Raw genomic sequence first — 15,798 nt, 5'->3', positions numbered from 1 at the left:
CACATATGGTTTTTGCTTGCAGTATCTTCCGGAACAGATGGTATTTATTTGCTCCCCCACCGAGCAAATTAGGCACAAGGCCGATTTTTAATGTGAGGACTGAAGGGGGAATGGGGAACAACTCCCTGGGGAGTAGGGGAGCTGGATGGTTACAATTGGTATGAAAGGTTACCCCTACATTGACACCAAGGTCTTATATGTGGGGTCGCCCCCACATATCGTCTTTGCTGGCAGTATCTTCCGGAACAGATGGTATTTATTTGCTCCCCCACTGAGCAAAGTAGGCACAAGGCCGTTTTTAATGTGAGGTAAAAACCAGCTCCCCTAAAAGTAGGCAAAAAGGGGGCACTCTGGTTACCAAAAATAATAATTGTCCCAGTATAGAGGGTCTCCCCTCCATTGACTGGTACAAATTATCTTAAGTGCAGCATCTGCCGGAACAGATGCTACACTTTGATCTTGGCCAAAAGGCCAAGAAAATCTTAAAAAGCTAAGAACAGCATCTATTAACAACAGAACTTTGATCTTAACCAAAAAGGCCAAGCACAAAAATGTTACGGACAGACCAACAGACCGACCGACCGTCGGAATGACTTATAGAGTCGCTTACACGCGACTTAAAATAAGCGGAAACAAAATAACACAATATGGTTACTTGACTATTCGTTCTGTTTTATTTATTAAATGTTGCAAAAATGTAAACTTGTATCTATTATCTTTCCCTATCTTCTTAATTCTTGAGAACATTAGAATAATTACGAATATCAATAATGGAAACAATAAACTCAGTTACTGAAAATGTGTACAATCTACGCCATTATTTAAAATAGACAATAAAAATAAGATGTGTCGGAAATGGCAGCAATCAGTTCTATGCAGAAACGACTGTTTAAATGTATATCCGTTTATATAAGTAAGAAAAATGACATATGGCCACTTAAGTAAATGACATATACAGAAAAATCAGTCATAGAGTTCATTTGTCGCAGTTCAAACGATAGTGATCCACAAGAGTTCCTTATAAATAAATGGCGCTTAATCAGAATTCTTTAAAGCAACCGCTGAGGTAAATAATTGGTAAGAAAGTAGAAATTGTTTGTAAGGCTTCATAGCTCAGTCTGTTATCATTGCTTTATATGCGGCGTGTGTTTATGTCGCCCATAAATTGATTGATATACTAGAAATGAATGTGTATTGTTGCATTCATGAAGGGTTGAAAGGAAATTGTGCACTGCATCTCACATGGGCACAACGAACTAACTTGACTCATTTGGTCATGTAAAAACACGATTTACAAAGACCGAGGGGATCATACTTGCGCAGGAGCCGAACGAATCATATTCATAGTTTTATTCCTGTTTTTTTTTTATTTTAGAAAATTCATATTTTACAAAATTGTCTTCTATTAACTGTACAGTTCCCTTTTTCTCAGCGAGTGGATAATTAATTTAATATAATCATTTCTAACTCATTCCGATTATTATCACAATTATTTTATTATAAAACGTGGTATGCTTCTTTATGTTTAGATGAGGATTGCTTATTTGTATTTGAATTTTCAAACTATTGCTCTCATCTATATTATTCCAACAACGTAACAAATTGCGAGACCGCACGTTTATTATTTTAGATCAATTTAACATATATTTCGGATTTATATCTGTTAATATAAACTTAGAATTTGATATATATATATATATTTATGTATGTATGTATGTATGTATGTATATATATGTATATATATATATATATATATATACTTCAGAATAATGCAATGAAATAGATCTACTTGTAAGCAAATCCAGTGATTGTCAGTCTTACGAAATATTATTCGATGTAATATTTTATATAAGACAATCTCAGCTTAATAAAATTGCTTAATATAAAAAATATTGCAAATGAATCAACATTTCGTTTATATATATATATATATATAAATGAAATGTTGATTCATTTGCAATATTTTTTATATTAAGCAATTTTATGTATATATATATATATATATATATATATATATATATATATATACTAACAGTTTAACCCCACTTTGCTCGGGGCCTATAACGCGTGAAAAAACTTTATGTAAGCTTTCAAATTTTTAGACCGAAAATTTTCTGAGTAATTTCGTAGCGACCTAGAGGTAAATTGTTTTATAACTTTGAACCCAATTTTGATCCCTTTACATCCATGATTCTTGTCCCAAATCCAAATAAGAGGTTTTACCACTGTCCACGTTACCTACATCTAAAATTTCAAGTGTTTAGACCCAAAATTGGCGGAGAAATATTGTAGAATCTGTAAGGGTCAAATCTTTAAAATTTGACCTTTTGGCTGCGAAATGTTCGCCCTAAACCTTATTAAAATGCTGGATGTCTGAATGTGCATTATGTATAAATTTCAAATGTTTATATCCAAAATTGGCTGAGTAGTTTGCTGGAGACCGCAAAAGTAAAATCTTCTGAACTTTGACCCCTTGGCAGTCAGGTTTTTGACCCAAACCGATTAAAAGCTTGCCCTTCTTCTGAATACTTTTTATGTAAAATTTCAAGTGTTTAGACCAGAAGTAATTTGGTAGAGACCGGAGAGGTCATTTTTTTTAAAACTTTGATACCAATTTTGATCCTTAACATTTATATGTTGGCGCTCCAATCAAATTAAAAAATTTGATCCATGTCGAAGTAACCCACATATAAAAATTCAAGTGTTTAGACCCAAAATTGGCGGAGGAATTTGGTAGAGTTTTCAAATTATTGAACTTTTACCCCATAACAACCAAATTTCTGTCCCTATGGATAAATACGGCAGATCATGAAAAATGGTTTCTTAACATTGCCAACAAGAAAAAATGTGCCTTCGTGCAATTTGACATAATGGGTTACTACCCGTCAATCACAAAGGATCTCTTTGGAAAGGCAATTGAATTTGCTAAGACCTATACCGATGTCTCCGATGAGGATTTTGATATCATTACGAAATGCCGCACAACTGTCCTTGTCTATACCGGAGAACAATGGGCAAAAAATGGGCAAACCGACCTTTCAGGGTATCAATGGAATCGCTGGACTGTGCAGAGGCAACATATCTCGTTGGATTTTATATATGTCATAATTTAACAAAAGATAATATTATTGATAGAAGGGACATGGGCTTATATCGTGATTATGGGCTAATAATAGTGAGGAATGCTACAAGTGTTAAATGTGATCAGATTAGGAGAGCAATCCATAGGGACATGAAAGATTTTGGCCTAAAAGTACAAGTTAATGCTAACATAAAACAGGTTAATTTCCTTGACGTTACTTTAGATCTTGATTCAAATACTTATAAACCATATATGAAGGATAACGCTAATCCTATCTATATACACCCACAGTCTAACCATCCACCATCCATTATTAAACATATACCGTTATCTATCGAAAGTAGAATAAGTAACAATTCATCTGATGAAGTAACTTTCAATGATTGCAAATTTATTTATAATACAGCACTTAAAAATAGTGGATATAAAGACATAGAGATAAAATATAAAGTAACTAACGCTAGCACAAATGGATCTAGAAATCGTAGTAGGAAGATTATTTGGTTCACCCCCCCTTAAATATTATTTTGAAAACAAAACTTGGTACAACATTTTTACAACTTATTAACAAGCATTTCCCACCAAATAATATATTACATAAAATATTTAATAAAAATACATTAAAATAAAGTTATAGCTGTAGTGATAACTTAGAAAGGATTATGAAAAATGCTAGTGCAAAAACGGCTTAGAAAGGATTATAAAAAATACTAGTGCAAACACGGCTGTGAATAAATGTAACTGTCAAAACCTGAGGAATGCCCAATAAAAAATGAATGGCTGACCTCATCAGTGGTATAACAAGCTAGGATATTCCCGGTAGAGAACCCAAGGGACGAAAGATTCTACATAGGGAGTACCCAAATGACTTTCAAAAATAGATTCTATGGACATACACGCTCGATGAGTAATCAAACATATGAAAAGCACACTTCCTTATCGTTATATTACTGGAAATTAGTTAGAGAAAATAAAACACCTAGTATAGAATGGAAGATCATTAGAAGGGCCAATACTTGCCACTCATTGAACTCACCATGTCCATTATGCTTATCAGAAAAACTTGAGATAACTAGGTTTAAAGACAGGGATACATTATTAAATATTAAACAAGAAACTGCTATATCCTGCAAACATTTCAGAATACACGCACTTAAAGAACTCTAAATTAGTAGACTAGAACAACTATGAGTACAACTAACCCCCATCAAATACCCCCAAAGAGGATAAGTGAGGTCGCAACTATGATCCTACCCGTATGGATTACATAAGTCGATTAATATTCTACTTCATCAAGCAGTTATAATATTACTAACCTAAATAAATACCCGTATGGAAGTATATTTGAACCAAAGGAGTAATACATTGTTTTGGGTGAACCTCGTAATAATGTATGCATATGGGTATTTTTGGGTGTATGCATGTATGGATATATGATCTTTATATACCTAGGTAGGAAAATTAATTTAATTTAAAAAAAGGATAAATGAATAAATAGATGAAAGAAAGTAAGGGATGAAGGGTGAATGAAGGAAAAGGGAATAAAGAAATAAGTTTGAATGAATAAAGATGAAGGTAAGTACTACAATATATAAGTTTGTATACTCAGTTTATATAACCTAAATACTCTGATTTCTGTCATATGTTATCATATATTATTATTGTATTGTTATAATATTATATATATATCTGTCTAACCATCGAAAGAGTACTTGCTTAATATGAAGATAGGCGTATGAACTTCAAGCTGAATTCACAATAAATTTTTACGTAGTATAAATTTTTACGTAGTAAAAAAACCTACAACTTAGGAAAAGGTAACAATATGTGTAATATATGCGTGTGGAGTTTGATAGAAAAAGAGAATTATATAGTAAATGAATTCATGTCTATTTCTATTTTAGATGTATCATTTAGTGGCAGGGTACATATATATAAATATATGTCTGTATTTTGTGTAAGTATGTATGTATGTATGTATAAGTGTATTTATGTATGCGTATATGTTTGTATGTATATGTGTATGTATATATGTGTGCATGTGTATGTATATGGATGTATTTGTATATGTGTATGTATATATGTGTATATATATATGCATATATATTTCTGAACTATTAAAATAGGCTGTCTCATATATGATAGTTGTAGCAATGTATATTACAAGAATGTATGGGTGTCTGAATGTGTTTGAATGTATGTTATATATGTATATATATATATATACACCCGTGTGGAGCGTAGAAGCATGCTATTTCATATATAAAGGGGTTACCACGCTACTGAATTAAAAAAGGCACCTTATTATTATTGATAAAGGTATTTGCATTTGTGCATGTATTGCTGTGTTTTCCTGCGTTGTGAGTGAGTGCGTTTCTGTGTGTCCCTGCGCGTGTGTGTATGTGGGTGTATGCGGTGGTCTGTGTTGGTATCTATATGTGTATGTGTCTTGTATACGTCTGTGGAGATGTGGAGACACGAGTAGATGGGGGTGTTGTCTGCGCCTGCGAATGGTCTGAATGTGTATGTATTGTGTGTATGCTGGTGCGCGTGTGTGTATATGTATGTGTGTATGTATATGTGTATATATGTATTTGTGCTTATATATATAAATGTGTATACGTGTGTATGTATGTGTATGTATATATGTAAATGTGTGTATATGCATGTGTATATGTGTATATGTATGTGTATATCTATATATATGTGTGTGTATATATATATATATATATATATATATATCAGTTGATGTATGAGGACGTGTATCCAGTTGGAGTCCACGGGTTTTGGGGTTCCCAATCGTACAGTCTTATTATTATTATTATTATTATTATTATTATTATTATTATTATTATTATTATTATTATTATTATTATTATTGATATTGGTGGTGTCATTAGTATTATCAATATTACAAGAATTATTATTACTAGGATTATTAGTGGGATTAAGATTAGTTTTGATATAATAACAGTCATGATGTATGGTACCCAAGTGTGTACATGGATGTCTGGGTTTGAGGTTCCACGTATGGATATTACTACGTATGTAGGTATGGATGTAAACATGTCATAACTGTATATGACCATTATATGTCTATGTATGTCTATATGTGTGTGTATATATGCGCGGATGTAGCAAGGTGTAGGCGTTTATTTTGTAAGTATATATATATATATATATATATATATATATATATATATATATATATATATATATGTACAGGTGGAGTTTAGATAACTTTCGAGGTTTTATGTTTATTCCTATTTTGTTTGTTTATTTGTTTTTATTTATTTTTTATTTTATTTTAATTTAATTTTTTTTACTTTATTGTAATTTTAACTTTATTCTTGCGTAGTACTAGTTATTGCCTAGTTTCAGTGCGTGTGTGTGAGTAAAATAAAACGAACAGCATATATTGGCTTTTGAATATCTGTATTAACGCGTGTGTGTGTGTCTGTTGTGGGTGTGTTTGTGTGTGTGTGTCTGTTGTGGGTGTGCATGTATGTGTGTGGATGGGTATTGATTGAAAGACATTGGTCAGTACTCAGTGACCATAGGAAATGTTTTTAATTTACAGACTGCAAGACAAAAATACTAAATTCTCAAGTACCTTATGCCATAAAAACCAAAAGATGGGATGGATAAAGAGAAAGGAAAATGAAAAAGAAGATGTTTATTATCTTTAAAGGCCTCACTTGTCCCCTCACCGCCTTATGACTCCCACCCAGGTTACATTCTAACTTTACTAACGAAATAGGAAAATGTTTTTGGTTGAAATATCAGTTTGCGACGGTAATTATTGGCCTGAAGACGTAGTCCCCCAACGCGGGTGATTACAGAAACATGTATGCACATATGTAGCCATTAACTTTTGTATACATTAATGTAATATACCTGCTCTGTTAACTCATTGAGCACTCTTTGGTAGACATATGTTGTTTCATTGACTGTACTTCTAGGAAACTAAACTCTATTGGCTATATATATATATATATATATATATATATATATATATATATAATCTCCTTAATGTCTAATATCTATAGTTTTTGCTGTTGATTTTTTAAACGATATTAAGGTTAACGTCTCCACCTCGAAGATCCGGTGTTTTTCTTAGAAAGTCGCGTATTTTTTTTTATTTGGACATATTTTGTATTTATTTAATTATTTATTTATTTATATATATATATATATATATATATATTCAAATGTTTACATAAGATGAGATAATATATTGTTGCTCTTATATTGAAAAGATTTATTCCTTATACTAGTACACTCACACATATATTTATATATCTATAATATAAAGCTGAATGTCTGTGTGTGAATTTGTGTGTCTTGTTACGAATAGACTCCTATATGGTTGACTATTTTAAAAAATCGATTGCATATAATGATCGAAGATGTATCGAGACACAGGAATTGGTATGTTTCATCTTGCAGAACGGTGGGTCATTAAAATTGTGGGGTCTGCATTCGCGCCTGGTCCAAAAAGTATGGAGATATAAAATTTAAAAATTAAAAAAAAAAACGTTTGCAAGTGTTTTTATATAGATGTGCATAAGAATAATTTGATAAGTATGTTTTAACTTAAATAGAGATGGTATAATAAAATTGTGGGGTTTGCGTTCGCGCCTGGCTCCATAGAATGGAAATAGGCACAAACTTTAATAAAGACTTTTCATATCTATCTGCGTAAGTATACTTTGATAATTATGTTTCAGTTTGAAGAAATATAGTATAATAAAATGAGTGGGTGTTTGTTCGCAACCAATCTCCATAGAATGGAAATATGTCACAAAGTTTAACAGGGTTTCTTTTTAATATAGATCCACAGAATATAGTGATAAGTGTGTGAGTGTGAACAGGTATGGTATAATATATTATGGGGTTTATCTATTTTATTTTCACTTTCATCATATTTTGCTTTGGTTTTGATACCCCTGAATTCGAAGCATTCTCTTTACAACCCTTCCTTTTCATAACCTCTCATACTTTTATGAATCAGAGTCCATTTTCTGTAGGCTGTTTTTGAACCTAGTCAACGACGGGTACTTTTGCTAGTATATATATATATATAACAGTATGTATATGTAGAGAGAGAGAGAGAGAGAGAGAGAGAGAGAGAGAGAGAGAAAAGGACAGATTGATAGAGAGGGAGAGAAATGGGATATATTTATATGTTTTTAAATAAGTTGCATTTTCATGGATTGTTCGATAGGATTTACTATGGCCATAAGGACTAAACTCACAGAAAAATAAACACTTTGCATAAATTCTATAAACCATAAGAAGTGATACGCATTTGCATTTCGTTAAAATACATCTATCTTTAAAGTGTCAACGCCCAAGGCTTCACAACTAGAATCAAGAAGCCAAAAAAATATTTTAGCAATCATGCCGGGTTAAACCTTCCATATAAAGCAGTTTAATGTTATTTGTATTACCACTTTAAATTCGAAAGAAAAAATTATTTCCATTAAAATTGTTCGAACCTCTATATATGGTAAAAGATAAGAAATAAGCATTTAAAACAATCAAATGCAATACATTGTTTCTCACTTTTCTGTAATTCAACAAATTTTGTGTTTGGTACATCTATTTATACAAATACGTCGCTCAGTTTGGCTTTCAATCGCATTTAAAGTTAGATCAGCATTTTACCTCTAAATGTCCCTATGTACAGGGTCGCCTTAAAGAAAACAACACTATACCTTCTATTGAAAATATCAATTCATATAACCTGATTATGTAGTAGAGCTTACGTCTATAAATATCTATTTAATTAAGTCGCTTCAACCTCAATCACCGCCTCAAAAGAGTCAGCAACTGGGTGTGACAGTTAACACAAGCGCCGGCAAGAGCTCAGCGAATACTTGGCGCATGACGGCGAATAGGCTAGCTTTGATGTTGTGGGAAGTAATGTTGGTACTGTGCTTGGCGTATGACCAAATGAAGTAGTCCAACGGGTTTAGGTCGGGGGAGGAAAGGACCAATGAGAGTAGAGGCACAAAGCCGTAGCACTCCTATAAAAGCTAAGCCAGGGTGTCTTTCGACTTTGGGCTAGGGCCGAGACGTACTGCAATACGCAGCCTCTGCAGGTGGCCACATGATTATACCGGAGGATCACCACACTGTTAAGGACATCTAGTTACACTTTGGTGTTGACTTTCAAGCCCATTTCGAAGATGTCATGTTGCATAATGTGACCTTCACTGGAAACCACACAATACCCAGCCTCTGCCAGCGGCCACCTGATTGCACAAGGGTATCGCCACACTCTTCGGCACATCCAGGTACACTGACGTGTTGACGTTCAAGCCGACTTCGAAGATGTGAGGTGGCATAATTTGACCTTCACTGGAAACCACACCACGCACCAAACAAAACGGTGGCCGAAATCTTTGTTGTGCTGTATAAGCAATGGTCTTGTTGTCATAAGTTGGGTTGGCAGAAAGCATGAGTTGTACAGCGGCGCATCGCAAATTTCGCTCGTTAAACCTTGTGCTAGAAGGCTCCTCTCACTCTTGAGATTTGTACACATTTGGCTAACTATGAATTAAAAAAATGGTTATTTTCTAACGGAAATGAAATCATGTCGTCTTTTCTAGCACCACAATTGTATCGTTTCATTATGTATCAGAATTTTCTGCTTTTATAATTTTGTAACACATCCTTCAATAGCAGTGGCTTTCTGTCTGTAATATTACCTTTTAAACATACTTTTCATCGATTACTAAGCAGCGAAAATGTATATTTTTAGATGCTGTTAATGATCCCTTCAGAAATCGATTTCCATTGGTTTTTTCTCCAATGTAAAACTGGTTCACATGTGAATCGGGGTATACATTTAATTTTTTAATGTATATATCAATCTCCTCATTGTTGCTTTATAATCTTTTTCTTTGTACCCACGATTATTTGGTCGAAATGATAATAATTTCCTGAGTTATCTGTCATTCGTAGGGTTAATCTCTTTCAAAATGTGCAGGAATTTGATTAGTGGAGATCTGGTCGGATTAGATTATGTAAACACCTGTGCTCTGAACCACTGCACCCTGGCTAAGTGTCTCTTAAATATTCAAGGGTTATATTTTAATCTAAAATGTACATATCTAATCATACATAATATTACAGGATTACTTTGTGTAGGGATTGTGTTATGTTTGACAACATCTATTTTAATTGTTTTAATTTGCTTTAGTTTGCAATAAATTAATCAATGAACTTACAATGCGTCAATCATTCTCTTCATAATGACAATTATCGAACTATAAATAATAATATCTAAATTGACAACAGCAATCCAATACAAATGCCATAAAAAGAGACTAAACGAAAAACACAGAAAATAGATGTAAAATTTCTATGAGCATCAATAAGTTGAGAAAATTCCAAGAAAATATTGAGGCAACAACATTTTAAACACTAAAGCACATTTTCAAACACATGTAAGAAAAAACGTAAATCCTCTTAGAAATAAGGTTTCAAATATATACACTTACCAAGTTAAGAAACTGAATATCATAGTAGTTTACAATAAAATCGATCCCAGCATGATCGTAAACGCCCTAATCGTTTGGGCGATAAGATTTCGATCCTGGCTTAAGTTAATTGCTTATCTAGCCGCACTGAGGAGCTGCGATTCTACGAAACAGTACTGTATGTTGATGAATATAATGCTCAATATCTTGGGCTGAGCATATTGAGAAGTGATATACAAACTGCAATTAGCGTATTAAGCGATGCGCTTTGTGTAAACATTTCCCCATTACTCTTTCTTAACTGATTCCGAAGAGGAATCAATAGTTTTTATTGTTTCCTTGTATTCTATCGACATTCAAAAGTTTATTTATTGTTATATTTAAAAATCATAATACAATAACATTATTGATATTTTTCATAATTTCTGACAGTTTCTACATATAGGGGTCTCAACTGATTAATTTGTCTTTCACAGACACATTATTCCATCTCTCGATTCGTTATTTACAATACCAATCTCAATTTTCAACCCAATAATTCCCAACACAAACTTTATTCTCTATTTTATGCGATATATCGTACGTATTTATTTTCGTATAGTTCTTAAAACTATTAGAGTTAGAAAACTCATCAAATATTAAACATATTTCCCTTGTATACATGTTCTTTGCAAAATTTATTTCTGAAAAATACCCTTTTATATTCGTATTAGGCATTATTCTGTAAACCATCAGAAAAAATTAAACATTTTCTTCGGTGTCGAACCTGTTGATTATTTTAATGCCTGTCCGTTTGACAGAGGTTATATGTCGAAGTTTGCGTATGCTCGACTGCAAACAAATCACAATAACCTTTTTAACAAATTCCAGTGAACATCATACCAATGTCACTTTCTAAATTAATTTGTACTCCCAGCCGGCTTAATACTTCGTTTAGCGCTATTATTGTATTTGCTGTTTTCCGGTATTTATATTTAAACCTCTCTGGCAATTAAGAAGCTATTCACGATTACTAAACAATAACACCCATTTAACGGACGCATGTAATCCATAGGAATGCGTGACATAGAGATATCCGTCTTTGATCTTTCTGGTGATGGGTTGGCTAGTAATTGACACCCTTTGCAATGCCTTTCCAAATCCCAAATGTCTTGATCCATTTTCGGTCAATAGATAACCGTTACTATTAATAATTTCACTCTAAATATACACGGATGACCTAAATGCTATTCTTTCAGACCATTCTTTCGTAGTCCCGTGGTATTTTTTCTTTTTGAGCATGCATCAGCATCTTGTCACATATTGAAAATGGCGATATGTGTTTTTTAAAAAGTATTTATCTTATTAGCTTTCATTGGTTTACTTATGCTGTGTATGTTCTCGCCCGTTTAAACTAGTTTTATATTTCTTTCAGCGTAACTCAGTGGGCCCATTAGCTCTTGTTCTTAGTTTGCTGCAGTCACCGTTACTTCTCACAATTCCACGTTTTCCACGATTAGCCTCGAAAGATTATTCGCGTGTGCGATTTTAGTTGATGGCGTGTATCATATTTTTGACGGTCAATAAACTCACATTCTAGTTTTGTAATCTATTTGCCATAAAAACCTTTTCGATCCCAAAATCGACAATAATAGGCTTGGTTCGGAATGTTCTTTCATGAAAAAATCTATGTAAGCTTTTCATAGCATACATTATAGCGAGTCTTAATTCAAGTTGACTGGTATCAAAATTCTTGAAGCATGAAGTATCAATTTTGTTACCCCCATCTCCAAATTTTTTTAAGTGGACGGATCCTATGCTGTATTCACGTGTGTTTGAAGCTACAATTAATTATTTTTTCAGATTGTCCAGCAACACTTCTTTCATTTTTTTTTTTGCTAAAAAATTTAAGCAATGTCGGTCTCAATTCGTGCATATTAGGAATATATAAACTGTTGTATTTTGATAATAACTGACATGATAGCATTATAATTACGTACTCAGGATAGGCATAATTTTATGGTTTTCCTTCTTTGGGTGCTGTCTTCTTCCTTCAGTATCTATTATCTGACCAAACCATTCTAGTTTCTCAATGTAAAATCTGTACTTTTTCAGCCGAGCCTTACATTCTTAGTTCTTATTTCTGTTAAAAACTGCTCGGACGTGAATTATGGGTTTCGAAATTTTCACTCTTTATTAAGATGTCGTCTATGTATGCCATTGCGTAATCCTAGCCAGACAATATCATTGCAACTTTAAAACCGAAAGAAAGCAGTTTTAATCTATAGGTGCGTTAATTGTTTAATATCTTGTATTTGGTTGGTGCAAAAATAATGTCATTTTTTACGTTCAACTTCATGTCAAAAACAACCTTATTTCTGCACCTAATACATCTTTCTCTGAAATTAACTTGCAGATAAGGTTTAGAGAAAGCACATAGAATTTTGAAAATATTTCCTCCGATGTGACAAGTGCATATGCGTGGTATTTTAAACATCAATTTAGTCCCGTTGAGAAACCTAACCGTTATCTATCAGATTAGTCAACTTTTAATTGAGAAACCTAAGCAGACCGTTATCTTATTGTTTTTTTTCTTTTTTACGTAGATTGCAAATGAAGCCAATTCAGATTAGTCAACTTTTAATTACTCTATTTTATTTTAATGACTGTCACTTTTTAGTTCATCGTTTCTAACGATGAAAATGAAACTTTTCTTTTTGGCTTGGATTCTGGATTTACTTTGTGTTTTAATTCGAAAGTTATTCAATCTTCATGCAATAACAAAGTTCGTCCGAAGAAAATTTATTATAGTCACTTTTTTAAATTCTCAACAAAATACTCAGTATGTTTTGACTTTCCTTAACTCGATGCATTAAATCTCCGATAAAAAAAGCATTCATTGGCGTTTCCGATAAATTGAATAAAACTATTAAATTAATGCCGAATATATGTGTATTTTCCTTGACATGACATAAATCCTCCTTTTTTATGTTTTGCCGTCGATTGTTACTTTAGAATACAAATTCACCTGTGAATTTTTGCCTGTTTCCCGAAATACTCTTTGCTATATTTCTGTATTTCATCATTCATGTTTTTCATATCAAGAAATATTATTTCTTGTATACAGCAAACAAGTAATAGTTCAATCATTAACTTTCAGGTCGACATATTTTTTCGTTATCCTCCGTTACTGCATTTATCTTTTCAGGCTTCTGACATTATTTACCATTAAAAATATGTGTCCTATTTGAACACATTTGAAACAAATCTTGCGCCTAAATAACGTTTACTTGAAGCATGATTCGAACCCTCACATGCTTTGCATTGTAACTATTTTTTCATAAGCTTCCGTTCCGTTTTTATTTATTTGTAATCACGTTTTACTTCATTCGAGTAACATTTTTTTCAGTACATATATTATCCCGTCTGATATTACTAAATAGCAGAGTAATTTCCATATATTTTTATGCATAGTCGACCGAATCATTTCATCTGTATTCGATGTTAATCCCTGTATAAATATTTGGCACTTAAACATGTCTTTCGTAAGGCTCGAAGTCTTAACTTTTCACACTGAACATTTACTTTTCCAGCGTGTGCCACGAAATCTTTATCATAGCCTTTAATTATATTTAAACCTTTATAACGAGTATGGCATAAACTATCATCTTCTCCAAATATTTCGGATAGAGTCCTATAAACGAAATGTTCGGTTTCTAAGGCAAAATTTAATTGATATATTTGCCGTGTTTTTCTTAGCGCGTTGTATATACATAACTTGTAGTACTAAATACGTTTTCTTTATGGTTGATACCTTTTATCTAAGATTGTATCGTTTCAAATACGCAGGGAAAGCTATTCTCTCTTCCGCTGTAAGAATTTACATCTAAATTTTAGCAGGGAGTTCCTATGATCTCTACAGGAAAATATTTTAGCTTTGTTCTCGTTCGCCTTGCTTTAAGGCTTTTTTGCAAAATGTCCTGCAGTTTAAAAAGTTGTTTTTCAAATTTGCTTGCTGTTTCGTGTTGTCCAGTGTCGTTATAATTGTTATACCGCGGCGCCTAGAAGTTATTTTGTTTGTTTTGTTTGTTTTGCAATTCCGCCAATTGGTCCATATTCACTATACAAATTGTGTACTTAGAAAACTAAATCAAACCAAAAAAATATTTCATTGAAAAGAAAGATCAGCGTAACTTTTTCCTTTTCATAAAAAGACGAAAAACGAAACATTCTTTCGGTACCTTTTTTTACGGCTGTTTGAATTTATTTTAACAATTCGAATCCTTGTTTTATTCCCGGGTGTTAAATTTATTATTATTAAGTCAATCTAATTTTCAGCACGTCGTCTCGCCTGCTAAATAAGATATTATATTTCAAAATTATAATTTTCGTCGTCCACCTAACACACTAATAGGGAAAAAAATCTCTTCGCTCTTCGTAAAAGTTTTTTTGCAAATTAATACGTGCTGAAAGCTCTTTCTATGTTGTCAAATCTGGTCTATAGATTTATCACAAACTCGCAATTTAATCCTTAGCCGCCAATATATTTGGTGCAATTTTGTAGTCAACTCTTCTCTCGCCAATCTATTATAGATTATACGTGATTTCGTATTCTAATTGGTCGACATCCATCTGACGTAGATTGGGTGTAATTTATTCTCGCGTCCTTTTATCATTAATCTGATATTGATTACATGTGACTTTGTTCTCGAATCTGATATAAATTGTACGTGGGTTTGTTGTAAAATTCCTCGTCACTAAATCTAATATGCCCTTGCAAAATATATATTCAGTATAAAATAATAATCTATATAAATAACACAGTAGATGTATGTGTTTGTAAATATTAAATAGGTAAACTCTAAAGCTACTGATGACATAACGCTGAAATTAACAGGAAATAGTAATTGTGTTGTGTAACGGGGGACATAGGGGCTCATTAACGGGTACATGTAATAAAGAGGTAACGATGGTGATGATGAGGGGCAGTTATACAGTTCTTTTAGTTCCTGGGGACTTGGTATTAACAGCTCTCATAACACAGAATGATAATGGCATTTATATGTATATATATATATACATATATATATATATATATATATATATATATATATATATATATATATATATTGCATCAATACGACGACTGTGACAGTTCTTGGAGTGAATATATGCAACAACAGTTCTTAACACAGAGGAGGAGGAGATACATAATCTTCATAATGTTACATAATGCTCATTATAAGA

General features: G+C 32.6%; 1 pseudogene; it reads right to left on the bottom strand.

Moving 5' to 3' along the window:
* Positions 1–336: 336 nt before the first annotated feature.
* Positions 337–483, bottom strand: LOC145284306 (U2 spliceosomal RNA; annotated as a pseudogene).
* Positions 484–15,798: the final 15,315 nt, after the last annotated feature.

The sequence above is a fragment of the Euprymna scolopes genome, chromosome 8, assembly GCF_053919585.1.
Source record: "Euprymna scolopes isolate OS-2025 chromosome 8, ASM5391958v1, whole genome shotgun sequence".
Taxonomy (NCBI): domain Eukaryota; kingdom Metazoa; phylum Mollusca; class Cephalopoda; order Sepiida; family Sepiolidae; genus Euprymna; species Euprymna scolopes.
Note: the sequence above shows the minus strand (reverse complement) of the source record. Positions and strands in the feature narration are given on the sequence as shown.